Here is a 17,342-nt window from a genome sequence, read left to right on the forward strand (position 1 = left end):
CACAGGTAACAAAGTCAAGAAACAAGTAAATTTTATTTTATATGATGAAAGAACACAGTGAAGAAACAAACAGGTGAACAGGGTAAGAGGAAGGGTCGTGTGTGTGTGTGTGTGTGTGTGTGTGTGTGTGTGTGTCTGAGGGTGTTGCAATTTTAAACTGAGTAGTGTAGAGAAGGCAGGTAGGCCTTTCCAATCCTGGAAGTGGTCTGGTGGCTGCACAAAGAAGCTTAGTGGACAAGGGAAGAACTTGGGGTGTGCAGGGTGAATACAGTCCTGCAGATCCAAGAGCACAAAGGAGAAGCACGAAGACCCAGGCCCCTCCCTGAGAAGGACCATGGATTTGTAGCTTTTCCCTGAACCTGCCACTGTAACTGGCATGGCAAAATGGAACTTTAAAAGTTAATTTTTTTTCGTTAGAGACAAGTAGCTTCTCCAAACTTCCTTGAGTTTAGAGCATAAAACACCACCCATCTCTCCTCTGGCCAGATGAATGAACAGATATGCAGATACTAGGCCAGGAGGTCAATGTCCAGTTGCATTTCCTCAGTCAAGAGAGGGAGGTAGGGCCAGGGATTTAGCTCAGTGGTTCTGTCGCCTGCCTCGCAAGCACAAGGTCCCAAGTTTGATCCCTAGTACCAAAAAAAAAAAAAAAAAAAAACCAAACAAAAAGAGAGGGAGGGATCTGGGTCCAAGAAGGATGAAACAAGCTTGAAGGTGTCTACTGGCTCATAGACTTCCTCCTGCTCTGTTCCTTGTTATAACATACCCTAACATCCTGTACAAAGTGAGACGGTGATTTGGGTTACCAGGCCCCTCTATCTCCTCAGAGCTAGCTTTGAGTAAATCATTTTTTTGCTTCTTACCAAAATAAATGGCCTCCTTTAATTTGGTCAGAGGTGAGCAAATGAACGCGTGTCTGGACCTGCGCAGCTGGTAACACCACCGTTCCGGGAAAGGGAAGAGCTCCGAGAAAGAGAAAAGCCTTAAGAGAGAGGTTCCCCAGGAGAGATCCTCAACTTGGCAATGTCTGTGCCATGTCAAACGTTATTGGATTTGTCTTGACAACTTCAGGAACAGATCGGTTATAGAATGTGAGGACTATATTTCTGTATACCTGAATGTGTGTCAATTTTGGCCAGATGCTGCATAATTTGGAAGGTTTTGTGTGTACGAGTCAAAGAAACCTGTGAAGTTTCAGATATCTACTTAATGAGGGCCACGGTGAGTTGATTTGTGAGCCAGAGTAACTTCTTAACATACTGTAGTTTCTACCAAACTATTTGTAAAATTAATGGCCTCTGATGACCCCCATTACCATCTCCCTTCTTCCTGAAAGAAGGCATTTCATTGCTTTATGAAGCTGTACACAGAAGAGTAATTAAGTAACAATTCAGGCCAATGGCCTCTCCCAGGAATTAATGGTAGGGAGAGTTCATTAACCCCAGCTGGTGATAGCTTCTCCAGGAAATGCCCTGGACCAAGGTTATCCTAGCTGTTAATGGATTGGATAGGGACTTAACTAGGATAAAAATAAAGTCCATCTCCTTCCTGGGGAGCTTTTCTCCTTGAGGGGCTACCAAAGGCAAGCTGGCAGGAGCCGCAGAACCTCCAGTTTGGGGCTTGGCATGGATGAAGACAACAGATGTTACCAGTGAGCATTGTTAAATCAAGGTAAAAACAAGGCCTTTGGGGCAAATTAAGGTCTTTGATATAAGCCTTCCTGCAGTGTAGGCTATGGCTTGATTAACACCCAGGGCAGCTCTGCTGCAGCTGTTTCCCTTGTTAATTTTTCTCTCCCTGTCCTGCCCTGTTCTGTGCAGAACTGTGGCTGAGAAGCATTTCACGTCGCACTTGTTGGGGAGAATGCTATCTTTGTGCAAAGTTGTTGGCAAACACCTGCTCTGTTTCAGGCTGGGTGCTCTGGCTGTATTTGCTGGGCTTTGTCCTTTACTGCACGGGGGTGGCCAGGTGCCCTGAGCCTCTAGTGGAAGCTGCCCTGGCTCAGCCTGTCCGGCTACCTCAGGAATGGGCACTCTCCTCAGCTCACCTGGCTCATCCTTCCTTTGCAAACTGGCCTTGAATATTTTTATACATGAGTTAGCTTTTAAGGCTCACAGTCAAGGGAAGCTCTAGAAGCTCATTTGGAGCACTGTTCCTCAAATACAGCCTCAAATATGCTATTTTCCTTATGTCTTGTCTTAGTGACTTTTTATTTAGTCTCATTAAGTCTCTTTGAATTTTTTTCAGAACACTTCTCTCTTAGCATTCTCAAAAGCAGAAACTTGAACTATACTGAAATATGAAACAGAGAAAGATAGAGACAAAGAGGAGGAATGTACCCCACTCATTGATACAGGTTTGCTCCAGGTTTTTTAAATTTATGTACATGTCAAAATTTGGACTTCATAAAAATTAATATCTAATAGTTTGGAGATTTTGAGTGGGCAAAAATTGTACTTTATTTTAAAAATAAATTTTAAAAAATTTATCAAATCACTGCTAGACAATAGCAATAAAGAACTAAGAAATGAAAGTTCATCAAAGATCTTCCCTCATACCAAAAAACAAACAAAACCCCCTAAACACTGTATTTTTCTGAGTTTTCTTCTGTTCTTTGTCTATTAACCCATCTTGTATTACTTAGAATAGATATATTGTTGAATTTTTCCTTTTCATTTAATTTTTCTGTAAACCTTTTCCAGGCTGCAAAATACTCTATGTAATTATCATTTCAGTCACTGCATAAAATTCTGCTAGGCTGCGAATATTCATACTTTACCTTCCTTACAATACTTCCTGTCTGTCTTCCCAGTTGGACTATGAGCTTTTGAGGGCCCCATGAGTGCCTGCCTTACCCACTTGGGTTTCCATGACAAGATATACCAGACAAGTGGCCTGAGCGACAGGAATCCTTTCTTCACAGTTCTGGAGGCGGGAAGTCTGAGCTGTAGGTGTTTGCTGGTGGCTTCTTCTGAGGTTCCTCGGAGACTTGCAGATGCTATTTTCCTATGTCCTCACTTGGTTGTCCCTTGTATGTTCCTTGTGTCCTCTTCATCTCAAAAAGACATCCGTCACATTGGATGGTGGCAAATTTATGGCCCCCATGCCACAGCGGGCTGTGTGTATCATCGTATTAGGACCTATCCATATCACCTCATTTTTACTTAATTAATCATTTGATAGGCCCCGTCTCTAAAACTAATCACATTCTCAAGTACTGGGGATAGGACTTCAACACAAGAATTTTTGGGGCGACAGCTTAGCCCATAACAGTGCCTACATTTTCTTATTAACCCCAGTGCTTGGGAAAGTGTTTAGCTGTGGCTGAATTTACGAACATTCAGGTTGTTCTCAGTTGTTTCACATAAAAGTACTTCAAAAAATATATTTGTGGGGCAGAGGGTGGGGGATGAAGGCTATAGCTTTGTGGTTGAGGAGCTGTGCTTAGCAGCGTGAGGCTGTGGTCTAATACCTACAACCCCTCCCAAAAGACAATATATTTATAAATTCATTTTGCATTTTTCAGTATTCTCAAAATGTCAAAAAAATATACTTTTTAAAAATCATTTTTGAAAATACATTCATAATTAAAAAGATAAGGAAGAGGGAATCAATGTTTTGCTGGAATTAAAAGAGAAGATTTAAAAAAATCTCCTAGATGTACGACTATAACCTTGAACACTTTCTGGTTCATTCTTCTGTAAGTCTGGAAAAATGAACAGGAAAAGGGAGTTCCCCAACTGGAGTGTAGAGCTAGTATTATGGAGCACTTATTCAGTGCACCCTTTATATTAATGTCACTGCTTTTTGTTTTCAATAGGATTGTTTCTTCTGAGGTTACTGCTGCTTGGTAGCAGCTTTAATGAAGCTTTGCTTTATTTTAAGTTTATATCTGTAGTTTTTGTCTTTCACATTTGCAATTAGAAAGATTGTCAAATAGAGAATTCCTAAAAATAATAGCAAAAACCTCTGAATACAAATTCTTATAAAAATGCACACTCTGGGGGCTGGGATTTATATCAGTGGTATAGAGTATACTTAGCATATACAGGCCCTGAAAAAATAATTCACACTGAAATTTGAGATAACTTTATACTAATTTCTCAAGCTTCCTAATTCTGCTGTACATTAAAAACAGTCATTTACATTTTCTAATTAGTCCCACTTGATAACTATAGAGAACCCTTCCATACGTTGAGAATTTGGAGTATCTTGCTTAACTGAAATAAAATTATGCTGGGATATTTATATAAGTGATTTATCATTAACCTAGGCCATATATTCCATTATTCTTTTTTTTATTTAGCACTTTTAAAGGACCCATTATGTACTGATGGAGATACTGAGATTATCCAAAGGTGACTGGAGTACTCAGTTTTATAAGGGAGACAAACAGGTGCCCTACCATGTGAGTACTGTATTATTCACAGTCTTACAATGTGGTAAGTGTTATGGTGAAGGATATAATGGGGAGGACATTCTACATGTAGGAAAACAAGTTTAAAGGCAGAGATTGCTCAGTGAAGAGTAAAAAATTCATTATAGTTTCTGTGTAGAAAAGTGCATCCTAAAGTATGTTTACATGAGCAATTGATGGGAGAATAGATAATTTTAGGTAGGGTGCAAAGGTACAATTTTTGATTTTAAAATGAATTTTAATAATAATAGTTAAATTAAAAGTAGCACATTCAATTTAATTTATAGATATTGCTTAGAATAGGAATAATTTTTATTTAATTGAAAGCAATACTTGTTTTTATAGGAAAGTCTTAAGTTAATTGAATATAGCAAAGACTGAGAAGTGTTTTGAGTGTGACTGAAATGTGGAAATCAGTGCAAGAGCATGTGTGGTGTGGTATGGTGGAGCAGGGCCAGCTAGGCCAGGTGAAAAGCCATTTGGATTTCATCTCTAAGGTGCTCAAAGAGGCAATAGAAACTATTAAGGAGAATAGTGGCATGGCCATTGTGTTTGAGAAATATAACTCTGGGGCAGTGAAGAGTGAATGAGAGGAAGGAAGAAGCCTCCAATGCCTTTACATACTGTGCATTAAGATCAGATATCTCAGGGGACATATTATTATGTATCCATTTGGAATGGAAGCTCAAGTCTTTATTGTGCATTTTTCCGTGTTGGCAATTGTATATTGCAGATCTTCCTCCTTTATATTTATTTACTCTCTGTGTGGTTTATAAAAAAATGCTGAATGTTCTATATGCATGATGTCTATGAAACTTGAAACTTACAAGAGTTTTGATCCTTAATTCTCCACTTTGATTTGGTTATATAATCATTGCCTCGAGCAAGTACAAATCACAGATTTTTCTCTGATTGTTATGTGTGTGTGTGTGTGTGTGTGTGTGTGTGTGTGTGTTTTGACTAATTCTTTCTCTGTGGAAATATGCAACCCCATGACTTTTTCTGGTTACTTTCACTTACAAAACAATGTATCAGTTCAGAAGCCAAGGGGTCTGGTATCATTCAATAATCACAACTCTGAACTTGGTGTAGACTTGAGTCTCCTCTTTCCTCTCTGGAAGTGGAGGCCCACTTTAGGCAACTGGGGAAGGAGGATGTTATGGTATAGATTTCAAATGTTCCCCCAAAGGCTCATGTGTTCAGAGTGGGGCTTTGGGGAGGGTGACTGGATTACAAAGCAATGTACTTGCCAGTGGATTAACCCACTGAAGAATTCAGAGCTGAATGTACTGTTAAGAGGTGGTCTGTTCAGAAGAGATGGTCACTGAGGACATGACCTGGCTTTCTGTGACGTGACCTCCTTTCCTGGCTCTTCTCTTCTCTCTAATTCCTGGCTGCCATGGGAGCTATCCTCTGCCCTGACCCTTCCACCATGGCCTTTCTACCTTGGAGCCAGTTGGCCTTGTACTAAAAGCATGAGCCAAAATTCCTTTTCCTTCTTTAAGTCATGAGTTTTGGGTATTTTGTCCCAGTGATGAGGAAAGTGACCAAGACAGAGAATCTGTGGACATTTGTTTCTACATGAAGCACATTGATTCAGTCTCCTCAGAAAGCTGAGTATGATTTGACATGCCTGCTAGGTAAGAGAAAGAACTTTAAAGTTTTTACTTGCCTGATATGACTATGTACTGGCACCCTGCTCTTTAGAGCCTGGTTGGTGTTTAAACCTTATTCTTCCTCTTATGAATGCTCTTCTAAATGTTCTGGAGGTTTTCAAACAACTCTCATGACATATCTGAGATCTCTAGTCCTGTCCTGGGCAATTATGTGTCTAATGCAGTTCGTCACTTGCATCTTTTTCTGCAGAGACATCTTGCTAGTGTCTCTTTCCTGATCTCTTGCCCTTCTAAGCAGAATAGCCATATAATTTGCAGGACTCAGTGTAAAACAAAGATTCAGAGCCTCTTACTAAAAACTAAAACAGGATTCCAAGGGCTAGGGGTCTAGCTCAGTGGTAGAATGCTTACTTAGCATGTCCAAGTCTTGGGTTCAATCCCTAGCACTGAAAAAAAAAATCAAACCAGAGACAAGAGAATATTAAAGCAAGCACAAATTTCTTCTGAATGCAGGTCTTTGTGTGACTGCACAAATCCAATGTCCATGATGCTTGCCTGCATGTGGCTCTAGACCTAAGATAATCCTTTGTAGTTAGGATATTTTTACATATTTTTTTGTCTGAACAGTTCTGGAATGCAGACCAAATCCCAGTGTTTTATTCTGATGTCAGAACAGTTAGCTAACCTGTGTCATGCCCTTATATTTTCCAGATGCATCAGAAGCAGTCCTTTGAGTTCTCTAAGCTTTAGAGGACACATAATAAGATCACCTAGTGGGCTCCCTGAAAACTTACTCATCTTAGTATCCTATTGCTGCTATGACAAATGACCACACACTTTGTGGCTTATCACAACAAATTAATCACCATATAGTCCTATAGGTCAGAAGTCAGATATGGCACTCACTGGGGTAAAATCAAGATGTTAGCAGAACTACATTCCTTCTGGAGGATCTGGGAAACGATCTGTTTCTTTGCCTTTCCTAACTTCTAAAGGTCATTTATATTCCTGGGTGTATGGCTTATCAGAGACCCCTACAGAGGATCCAAATCTCCTGCTTGGTGCTATGACACATGGTGAGAAGAAATATTTAGAGAAAGAATTAAAGAGAGAGATGGGGAACTGGGATGACCAGTGCTTGAACAAGCAAAGACCCAGAACAGCCAGAACTGTGGATATTTATTGGTGACACAATCACTGTTAAGTTGGGGTAAGAGGGCTACATGTGGTGATGCAGGCAAGACTTGTAAAAGAAGAGACAAAACATTCTTATATTAGGAACAGAACAGACCAGATATAGATTGTGATCAATGATTAACCTTGTTTTTTTAGTTAAGAAAGTTTTAATTCTGGGAATGGAATTTTAGGGCAAGTCACTCTAACCTTGGCTCCCCTGTTATCTCATATTAAACCCTACAGTTACGTGGGCTATTTCTCTGGCCTCTGCCATGGCTGTTGGTGAAGGGGGAGTTGATACTGACCTGGGTACCATCCACAATGCTCCTATGAGTCACATAGGCTTTGGTCAGACTCATTTCTTTAAACAAGCCCATTTTTGGGTTAACTCTTTACAACCTGCACTGCTTACAGCATGCTTGGGGCATAATCAACAGGGCAGTCTCCCACAACAGCCCCTTCCTTTATCTTCAAAATATCTCTCTGAGACTCTACAACTTCTGTTTCCACTGACTCATTGCCTTCTCTCTGACCCTCTTATGCATATGCATCCTTATGATTACATATGGCCTATCTAGATAAACCCAAATAATCTCCTCATTTAAAGATGCTTAATCTCATCTGCAAAGAACTTTTGCCATGCAAGGTAACATATTTACATTTTGGGGGAATTAGGACTTGGACATATTTGGAACATCTTTAATTAGCTTACCTTAGTTATTCTGAGTCATAGGGAGAAGTGTATGTTACCTTTCAGCAAGAACTTGCCTACATTTTTCCCATGAGGAAAAGGAGAGTGTGGTTGCTGAAAAGATTAGTGGCATTAAATAGAAACCAAGAACTTTGCATCAGGAAAATAGGGGATGGTTTGTGTTATCTCAGGGATTGGCCAGATGCCAATTTAGGCTCACAGACTCAAGAGTGTAAAAGGGTAAACACCTTTGAAAGACTTTGCTTTGAGAAGAGAGCCCCAGGATACCCAGTTTGTGTAGCTCTGCCCAAGGAAATATATTAGTTCAGCCATCAAGGCACTCAGAGGCTGATGCAGCCCTGTTCCAAAGGGGACTCCAGCTACTGTTTGAGCTGGAAGCAGTCTTTGACATGACCCACATGATGCTAGTTTTTCAAACATGCAGAATTCAAGAATTGTGGTGTTATGCAAAGTGATTAATATAATCCTTTCTAACAAGGCTTGTGAGGGGCAGCCTTCTTACCTTTCCACTTTGGGTGTGTAGACTAATAGCAGAAACCTCTGAAGAAATTGTTCCTCTAATTTTGGCTCAACCGAGCATATTTCATGTCTAAAAATATTATTAATGTTATTTTTGATTGACAGACCATAGTTGTTTACATTTATGGGACACATTGTGGTGTTTTGTAATGTGTATATAATAAGATACTGTGTATGTGTACAAAAGCAAAAAGCAGGTGATGGCATTTTGCTTACCTATTATGATTTATTTATCTATTTTTGAGACAGGGTCTGGCTATGTAGCCCAGGCTGGTCTCGAACTTGTGATCCTCCTGCCTCAGCTTCCCAAGTGCTGGGATTACAAGCATGTACCACCACACCCATCAACCTATCACTTTTTATAGTGAGAAATTTGACATTTATTCCTTTAGATATTTTGAAGAGTAGAATACATTATGATGAACCATAGTAACACTGCTGAGCAGTAGATTTTAAAAATTTCAAAATGGATTTCTCCTCTCTTTCTGAAAATTCATACTCTGTAATCAACAACTCCCTCTTTACTCCCTCCTCTTCCTACCACTTCAACTCCCCACCAGCCTCTAGGAGCTACCATCTCCTTTGTACTTCTATGAGTTCAACTTTGTTAGATTCCACCTGTAAATAACATCATGCAGTATTTGTCTTTCTGTGCCTAGTTTATGTAGCACAGTGTTCTCCAAATTCATTCATGATGTCAGAAATGACAGGATTTTCCCTTTTTAAGGCTGAATAGCATTCTGTTGAGAATATACACCACATTTTTCATACCGATTTATGCATTGATGAACACTTGGGTTGTTTTCCTATCTTGAATATTTTGAATAATGCTAATAAACATGAGAGTGCACACTCCCTTTGATAGATTGATTTCAGGTTTTTAGAAATATATCCAGGAATGGGATTACTAGATTTTTATGATAGTTGAGTTTTTAGTTTTTTTGATACATTTTCATACCATTTTTTAAAATGTCTGAATTCATATATATTCCTACCAGCATTGTATAAGATTTTCCTTTTCTCTTTAGCCGGTCCCATGTTTATTATCCTTCAAATTTTTGATAAAAGCCATCCAAACAAGTATGATATGATATCTAATTGCATTTTTAATTTAGTTTCTCTAATGATTAGTGAAACTGAACATTTTTTCACATACTTTGGCCATTTGTACATCTCTTTTTGAGAAATGTCTGTTTAGATCTTTTGCCCATCTTTAAACTGGTTGTTTTCTTGCTATTGAGTTGTTTGAGTTTCTTGAAGAGTATTATTGAAGAGTATTATATTAATGCCTTATCAGATACATGGTTTGCCTATATTTTCTTCTACTCTGATCTTATCTCTTCCCATTGGTAGAATTCAGCAGTGAACCTGTGCAGTCCTGGGCTTTTTGTTGAGGGGAAGTTTTGAGTCACTGATTCAATCTCCTTATTACTGGTGTGTTCAGATTCTCTATTTTTTTAATGATTCAGTTTTGTTAGGTTATATATGTGCAGAAATTTATGCATTTTTTCTTGGTTATCCAGTTTGTTGTGGTATACTTGTTTTTTCATAATTGTTAGTACCAGTTGTAATGTTTCTCTTTCTCTTTCTTTTTTCTCTCTTTTACTTTTGTAGTGTTGCAGTTTTGGGTCTTGAATTCAGGGCCTTTTAACTGAGCTACATTTAAAAATTTTTGTTTTCAGGCAGGATCTTGCTAAGTTTCCCATGCAGGACCCAAACTTGCAATCCTTCTGCCTGTCTCCCAGGTGTTGGGATTACATGTGTATGCTACCATGCCCTGCTTTTTTTCGTTTCTGATCTCATTTGTTTTAGTAGTCTTTGTTTTCCTAGTCTAGCTAAGAGTTTGTCAATTTTGTTTATCTTTTCAAAAAACTAACTCACTTCTGTTGTTTTTTTAATATTGTTTTTCTCACCTCATTTATTTTTGTTTTGACTTTTTTTTTTTTTTTTAGTACGGGGAATTGAACTCAGGGCCTCGTGGTTTCCATACTTGTTTTGACTTTTGTTATTTCTTTATTTATGCTAACTGTGGACTTAGTTTATTCTTTTTCCAGTTCCTTGTGGTAGAACGTTAGACAGTTATTTGTGACTTTTCATTTCTTCTGATAGATGTTTATTTCAGATGTTTGATATTTTGGGTTTCCTTTTCATTTGTCTCAAGGTATTTGTTTTATTTCCATTTCTATACCTTTTGTGACCCATTGGTTGTTTAGGACCATGTTGTATAATTTCCACACATTGGTGTATTTTTCAAGATTTCTCTTACTATTGATTTCTACCTTCATGTCACTACTGTGATCTGAGAAGATACTTAATATAATTTCAATCCTTTTGAATTTGTTAGGATTTCTTTTGTGACCTGTCCTAGAGAATGTTCCATTTGTACTAGAGAGTAAAGTGTACTCTGGTACTGCTGGATGAAATGCTCTGTATATGTTTGTTAGCCTAATTTACTCTAAATTTATGCTCAAAAATTTCCTCTAAATGATTTATCCATTATTGAAAGTGGTATATTGAGTTCTGTTCTGATAGTATACAGTCTGTCTTTCTCTTCAGCTTAATTTAATAATTTTTTATGTGCTTTGATATTGGGTAATTATTGATATTGGATAATTTGATATTAGATGATTTCTTAAGGTGCTTCGATATTGGGTCTATATATAGTTACAATTGTTATGTAGCCTTGGTAAATTAACTCCTTTATCATTATGTAAAAATCTTGTCTCTTTTTGTAACTTTTGACTTATAATATGTTTTTATTTCAAAGCCAAAAAGAAAATATTTCCTAGTCACACTATTATGGAGGTCTGTAAAAGGGATGGATAAGAATAGGTAGACATGAAAGATATATTAGTTCCAATACTATTGATCATTGACTTATATAAATAAAGCTACTTCTGATGTCTTTTGTTTTTCATTTGTGTGGAATATCTTTTTCCATCCCTGCACTTTCCCTTACTAATAAAGTGAGTCTCTTGTAGGCAGCAGATGGGTTGAACTTTTTATCCATTCAACTGCTCTGTTTTTTTTTAAATTGGAGAACTTTATTCATTTAAAATCAAGATAGTTATTTAAAGGAAAAACTAAATCGCTACCATCATTTCATAATGTGTTTTCTGAATACATTAGGCTTCTGCTTGACCATCAACTTTCATAAAATATCTTCTAAAACAGGCCAATTTAAGCATACAATGATTTGCCTTTAATTGCATAGAAACAGTTTCCCTTTCCCACTTATATTTTAAATTATGATGTCAAAAATTATTTTTGTTTTTGTAATTTGTAACCCTTACCAATTTATTATGGCTACAATTATTTTTAATGGTTTTATCTTTTAACTCTCATAGTAGGGATGAAATTACTTATAGTATTAGGGAATTCTGAGTATCACCATGTTTAACATACATGGGAGTTTTTTTCTTTCATTCTTTTTTCTTTGTGTTATTAATTAGCAGTCTTTTATTTCAGCTCAAAGAACTCCATTTAGCAATTCCTGTAAAGCAGGTGTGGTGATGAACAACCTTATAGTTTATTAGTCTGTGTAAGTTATTTGTCCTTCATTTTTGAAGGGTGGGTTTGCCAGGTAGTTTTTTGATTGGCAGATTTTTTTTTCCTTGAGCACTTTAGATATATCAACCTTATCTTCTCTTTCCTATTGTACAGAATTTCTGCTGAATAATCCACAGAAAGCCATATTAGAGCTTGCTTGAAATATATTATATTATATTTCTTACTTTTTGCTGCTATCAGTATTTTTCTTTGTTTTTGGTTTCTGAAAATTTGTGTCTTCATGAACTTCTCTTAGAAATGAATTTGAGTAGTGGCCTCTGAGCTTCCTGTACCTTGATGTTGCTGTCTTTTCTCAGATTTGGAGGTTTACTAGTGGTATTTCCTTAAATATACTTTCCAAGCCCTTTTCTCTCTGGGGATTGTTTAGTTTGCTTGATGGAGGTACATAATCTCTGTAAGCCATCTTTCTTTTTTCTCTTTTGACTAGATACCTTAAAATGCCCTGTCTTCAAACTCATTTATGTTTTCCTTCTGCTTGACTAAGTCTACTGTTGAAGATCTCTATCAAATATTTCACTTTAATTATTGTATTTTTATCGCTACAGTTTTTATTTCTAATTGTTTCTAATTTCTTTGTCAAACTAATTTTGTTCATGAATTGCTTTCCAAGTTTCATTTAATTTTATATCAATGTTTTTTGTAGTTCCTTGCCCTTCTTTATGAGGATTATTTTGAATTTTTTTGGTAGTTATTTCATATTCCTTAATTTGTTTTGTGTTGATTACTGGAGTGTTATTAGTTTTTCCTGGTGGTGTCATAATCTCCTGATTTTTCATAACCCCTATGTCCCCTCATGGTACTGTGCTTTCTTGAGGGAGGGCCACACAGTCAAAGAGAACTGTGTCTCTCATCACATGATTGAAGGTTTGCTCGGTCCTATCATCTAAGACAGTGTCTTAGTTTCACTCCTGAATTTTGAGATATTCACAACAGTATTCTTGCCTGTGGGCAGTTGCTAGTTTGATTTACGTGTGTGTGTGTAAATCCAGAGAACTCCTATGGTATTCTGCCATCTTGCTGATATCACTCCCTGGTTCAATTTTAGTATTAAGGGCTGGGGTGCAGCTTGGTGGTAGAACATTTGCTTAGTGTACCAAGCCCCAGAGTGCAAATCCCCAAACTGCTAACAAATCAATGAACATAAATAAATATCTTAATTCTAAAACTAGGTGAAGGATTTGAGAGTCACCTAAACAGGATTTCAAAGAAACTTAACACTCATGCCCTTGTCTCTGAGCCTGTCTCAGATTCATCTTCTGTCTTGTGATTTCTTGATTTCAGTTAAAACATTCTAGTAGCAAACAGTATGTTAAATTTAGTGCTTGTAGAAATTGCATTTCATTTTCCATGAGTTAAATGATTTGTTTCACTCTGGTGAAGAGTTTATTTTAAAAATTTCAGTAGTTATTTTCTTTCATTCTCTGCTCTGAGTACCAATACCTTGCAGTTTCTATGTTTATATGACCTAGTATAAAATCTTCAAATAGCATTTCAAACAAATATTTAAACTTTTGTTTGTTTGTTTTAAAAATTGGAATGGAATACTGGAATGGATACTGTCAGATTTTCTGCCTCTGAGCCTGACGGTTCTGTCAGGCTCCAATATCACTCTATCACTGTTCATGGGGAGTCCAGTTCAGGCAGTATCCAGTCAGTCCACGCTGCAAAATGAATGTTTGTGTCCCTAGTATTCGTAGGTTGAATCCCTAATCACTAATGCGATAAAATTTGGAGGTGGGTCTTTTGGAAACAATTAGTTTTAGGTGAAGTCCTTGTAATTTAGCCCCATGAAGGAAGTAGTGCTCTTACAAGAAGATAGATTTTAAAAAAGAAGTCTTTCTTTTGCTATGTGAGAATATAGCAAAATGATGGCTCTTTGAAAGCCAGGAAGAAGGTCTGTTTTAGTCTGCTTCCTGATGCTATAACAAAATACTTGAAGATGAGAACTTACACTTTTGAAAGGTTTAATTAGCTCTCAGTTTTAGGGGCTGAAAGTCTGAGATCAGTGGCTCAATCTGTACAGCTTCTGTCCAAGGTCCTTGATTGTATCACAACATTCCAAAGAAATGGAAAGGAAACTAGTATGTGTGCAGAAGGGGTCAAGAGCATGGAGTGGCCTTGTTTTCTACTAAACCACTCTCACAAGAACTAACTCACTCTGTGAAACCAGCATTAATCCTTTCTGAAGGCAACACTTCCAATGACGTAATTACCAAACAAGGATCCACGCTAAATGTTCCACCTCTTCTCAACAATGTCAATCTTGGGACCTGGCTTCCATCACATGAACTCTTGAAGAACAGGCTGAAACCACATCCAAACCATAATAGGGCCTCACCAGGAACTAGACTGCCTAGTACTTTGGTCGTGGATTTGTGGCCTATAGAACCATAAGAAACAAATTTCTGTTTTTAAGTCAGCTAGTCTATGATATTTTATTATAGCAGTTTGAGCAGATTTCCTTCCTGCTTTCTCTGTGTTTCAGTCCTATGACCAGTGTTTTACTTTATTTTTCAGTTTTCAATATTTGAATCCATCTGGGAATGCTGTTTTGGCAATTTCTACATTTAACCCTCTGTTCCTATTAGAACCTTCATATATACATGGCTGACACTAAATTTTTCCTCAAAGCTGGGGTCCATCTATTGCTCTGACATCTGAAGTCCTGACTGCCCAAGTCCCCATGTTTCTGTTTTTCCTTTTAATGAGGGTATGACCTAATCACCTTTTGTTGGATTTCCTTGGGCCTAAGAACCTGCCCTTTCACTCTTTTGCCTGTCCTAATTCTCTAGATCTTGAAGGCTTCCCAGGAAACCATCTTTCCTTTTGCTGCTAATCAAAATCTGAATTGCTGCTCCTTCCGGAAGTTGTTTTCTACCCTTTCTCACATGGAATATTCTGTAACAGAAGAAATGCTTATTGTAATAACATTAGTGTATAAATTTTTATATTTCTTATGAAAATAAAAAAAGACTTTAGAATTGCCTACATTAAAAATCTATGCATGGAATATAATCTGGTGACACTTAAGGACATATACCATGTAGGGAGGTATTTTCACAAATAACACATCTCAAAGCCTGAGTTTGCCACTGTTCTTGGGAAAAAGGTGTTTGCTTTTAAAGTTGACCTTTTATTTATAATATTATTTGCTTTTTGTTTGCATTCTTATAATTTTTAATAGACCTCTGTGAAAATACAAAAAAACAAAATCAAGTTGAGTGTTTTCTTAGACCAATCTTAGTTTTGAAGAAAGGTCAATCTCTAGATAATTTTGGAATTTTGAACAGGTTTTATAACCTCGATTGGCAGGAGATCTGTGTTTGCAGAATCCATAAAGCTTTTAAGGTATAGTTGATATTGAAACAATAATGACCCTGGAACAGGATATTTCCTGGAGATTAATGACCAGCTGGGAGGGGTTGATGGCCTGGGGTGTAGTTGAGGGCCATTAACCTCAGACAGTCATTAAAGCCCAGGAAATGTCCTATGTCTAGGTCGTTATTGTTATTATAAATTGAAAATGGAAAAAAGAAACAAGCTTACAGATTATTTGAAGGGTGACTCCATTTCCAATGGTTTGAACAGGGAGCGGTCAGGGAGAATTTATTCCCCTATCCATTAGTCAACCAATCTCCCTGAATCTCCTGTCACTTTGCCCTTCAAGGGACGAGTCTTTGTGCTGGAAATCCTTGAATTCCCCAGATGCTGGAGTAGAAAGGACCATTCTCTTCCTTCCTTGCAGCCCCTTCCTTGCAGCTGCCCTTCCCTCAGAGTGACTGGATGAAACAAACAGTAGCCGTGAATTACTTTGGCACTGTTCTTAATCACATCTTACATTACCATCTACTTGCTTCCCCTGGGACCAACTGTTTTCTTCTCTATTTAGCTGCAGGAAATTTCCCACAGTGAAATTTTAAGCTCTTGACTGTTTCGTTTGCACTTCTTTCCCAGATCCTTGGGGGGTGAACGTGCACATTATCTGCTTATGTTTACCTCTAGTGGAGCTGGATAGGACATCCCAATCTGATTGCTTGTTCATTTTCTGCAAAGTACTATAATGCAGAGTTATTCTGAAATGCCAACCATAAGGGATGCTTGGTTTTGATTGCAGTTAAGTTTTAAGTATTTTAAGTCTTGTAGCAGCAGATTCACCTTTCTCTATTTTTCCTGAGGAAACTCAGAAAACTTCAAAATGGAAAGGTTATCATTTTAGGGTTTCTAGTATCTCTTTAAGACTATTACAAATAATCAGATATGAAATATTCAGCAGGAATGTTTTGAAGTAGAACCTACCATATATATCCACACATGTAGAATAAATAGGAAACAGAAAATTTAATGTTGGGATTTTAAAAAATCATAGCAGTCTGAACTGAGCACCATGTAGCTATGGCTTTGTGAGGCTAATGTTTCATTTATTCAGTGACCATGAAGAAGTTAGATCAATAAGTTAGATCATCTTAAATTCATCAGCGAATAAAAAAAGAAAAGAAAGAAAAGATAACATTGGTCAGAAACATCACCCTTGTAGAACAGTATATTAATATATTCCACTAGACTACCAATAGCGTACAAGTTTTATAAATATGAAGTCCATCTTCAAAAGACTCCTCTTCTTGCCATTGCTGTAGAGGTGCCTGACATTTCTAGGTAACTTTGGTCTAAGATATTGAAAAGCTCAATTAAATTACAATGTTAAATTTTAAACCATTATTACTTAACAGTGGTCTTCATTACTAAGACCACAATTAGTCTGGAGATTTTAATATAACCAAAGTGGTAATATTAAGAAATAATATAGTGTTATGGAAGTATTCTTTTCTTTTCCCTTTCAAATTCTTATCAATATAATAATCTGTGAAATCCCTTCTTTTGGTAGGCTCATCAGAGTAGTTTATATTCTCTTTAACGTCTAAAGATGTCTCTCTACACCACTGTTTACTGAATACATCCTGTGCTCCAGTTTGAGCTCTGTTGCCCTCTGTTCCTTTTTACAGGCTGGCACTCATGATGATGTAGATTAACTTTCATGCAGGGTGCAGGATTAATCATTGCCTCCCACAGCTCTTCATGAATGTCATCCCATAATGCTGTTAGTGTTACTCATGGTGAAGTGGTGAAAAACTCTCCTCCTTCCAGCTACAACGTTTTTTGACACCAATCTGATCTTGACTTTTCGTTTCCTGGCATGCCTGTTGATTTCCTGAGTCATTTTAATTTCTTAAATTCCCTCCCTATTTCTTCTACACCCTGTACCATTTCTTCTAGTGTAATTTGACACATTATGATGGGAATAGGTTAGGAGATATTACAAGTGATTTTTCCCATA

General features: G+C 37.3%; 1 long non-coding RNA gene across 4 annotated transcripts in view; it reads left to right on the forward strand.

The window, feature by feature from the left end:
- LOC147829018 (uncharacterized) overlaps positions 1–17,342 on the forward strand; it is an 81,951-nt gene that overhangs the window by 36,065 nt on the left and 28,544 nt on the right. The window contains exon 1 of one of the 4 annotated variants that reach the window (XR_015449803.1): positions 1,478–1,671. The exons of 2 other annotated variants lie outside the window; for them this stretch is intronic. This is a non-coding gene — a long non-coding RNA (uncharacterized LOC147829018). Of the gene's footprint in view, positions 1–1,477; positions 1,672–4,102; positions 4,409–17,342 lie in introns of those variants that run through there. One more of the 4 variants, XR_015449804.1, reaches the window with a different exon arrangement.

Source organism: Heterocephalus glaber, unplaced genomic scaffold, assembly GCF_053883595.1.
Source record: "Heterocephalus glaber isolate CG9 unplaced genomic scaffold, H.glaber_assembly_v1.0 deba00000809, whole genome shotgun sequence".
NCBI lineage: Eukaryota > Metazoa > Chordata > Mammalia > Rodentia > Bathyergidae > Heterocephalus > Heterocephalus glaber.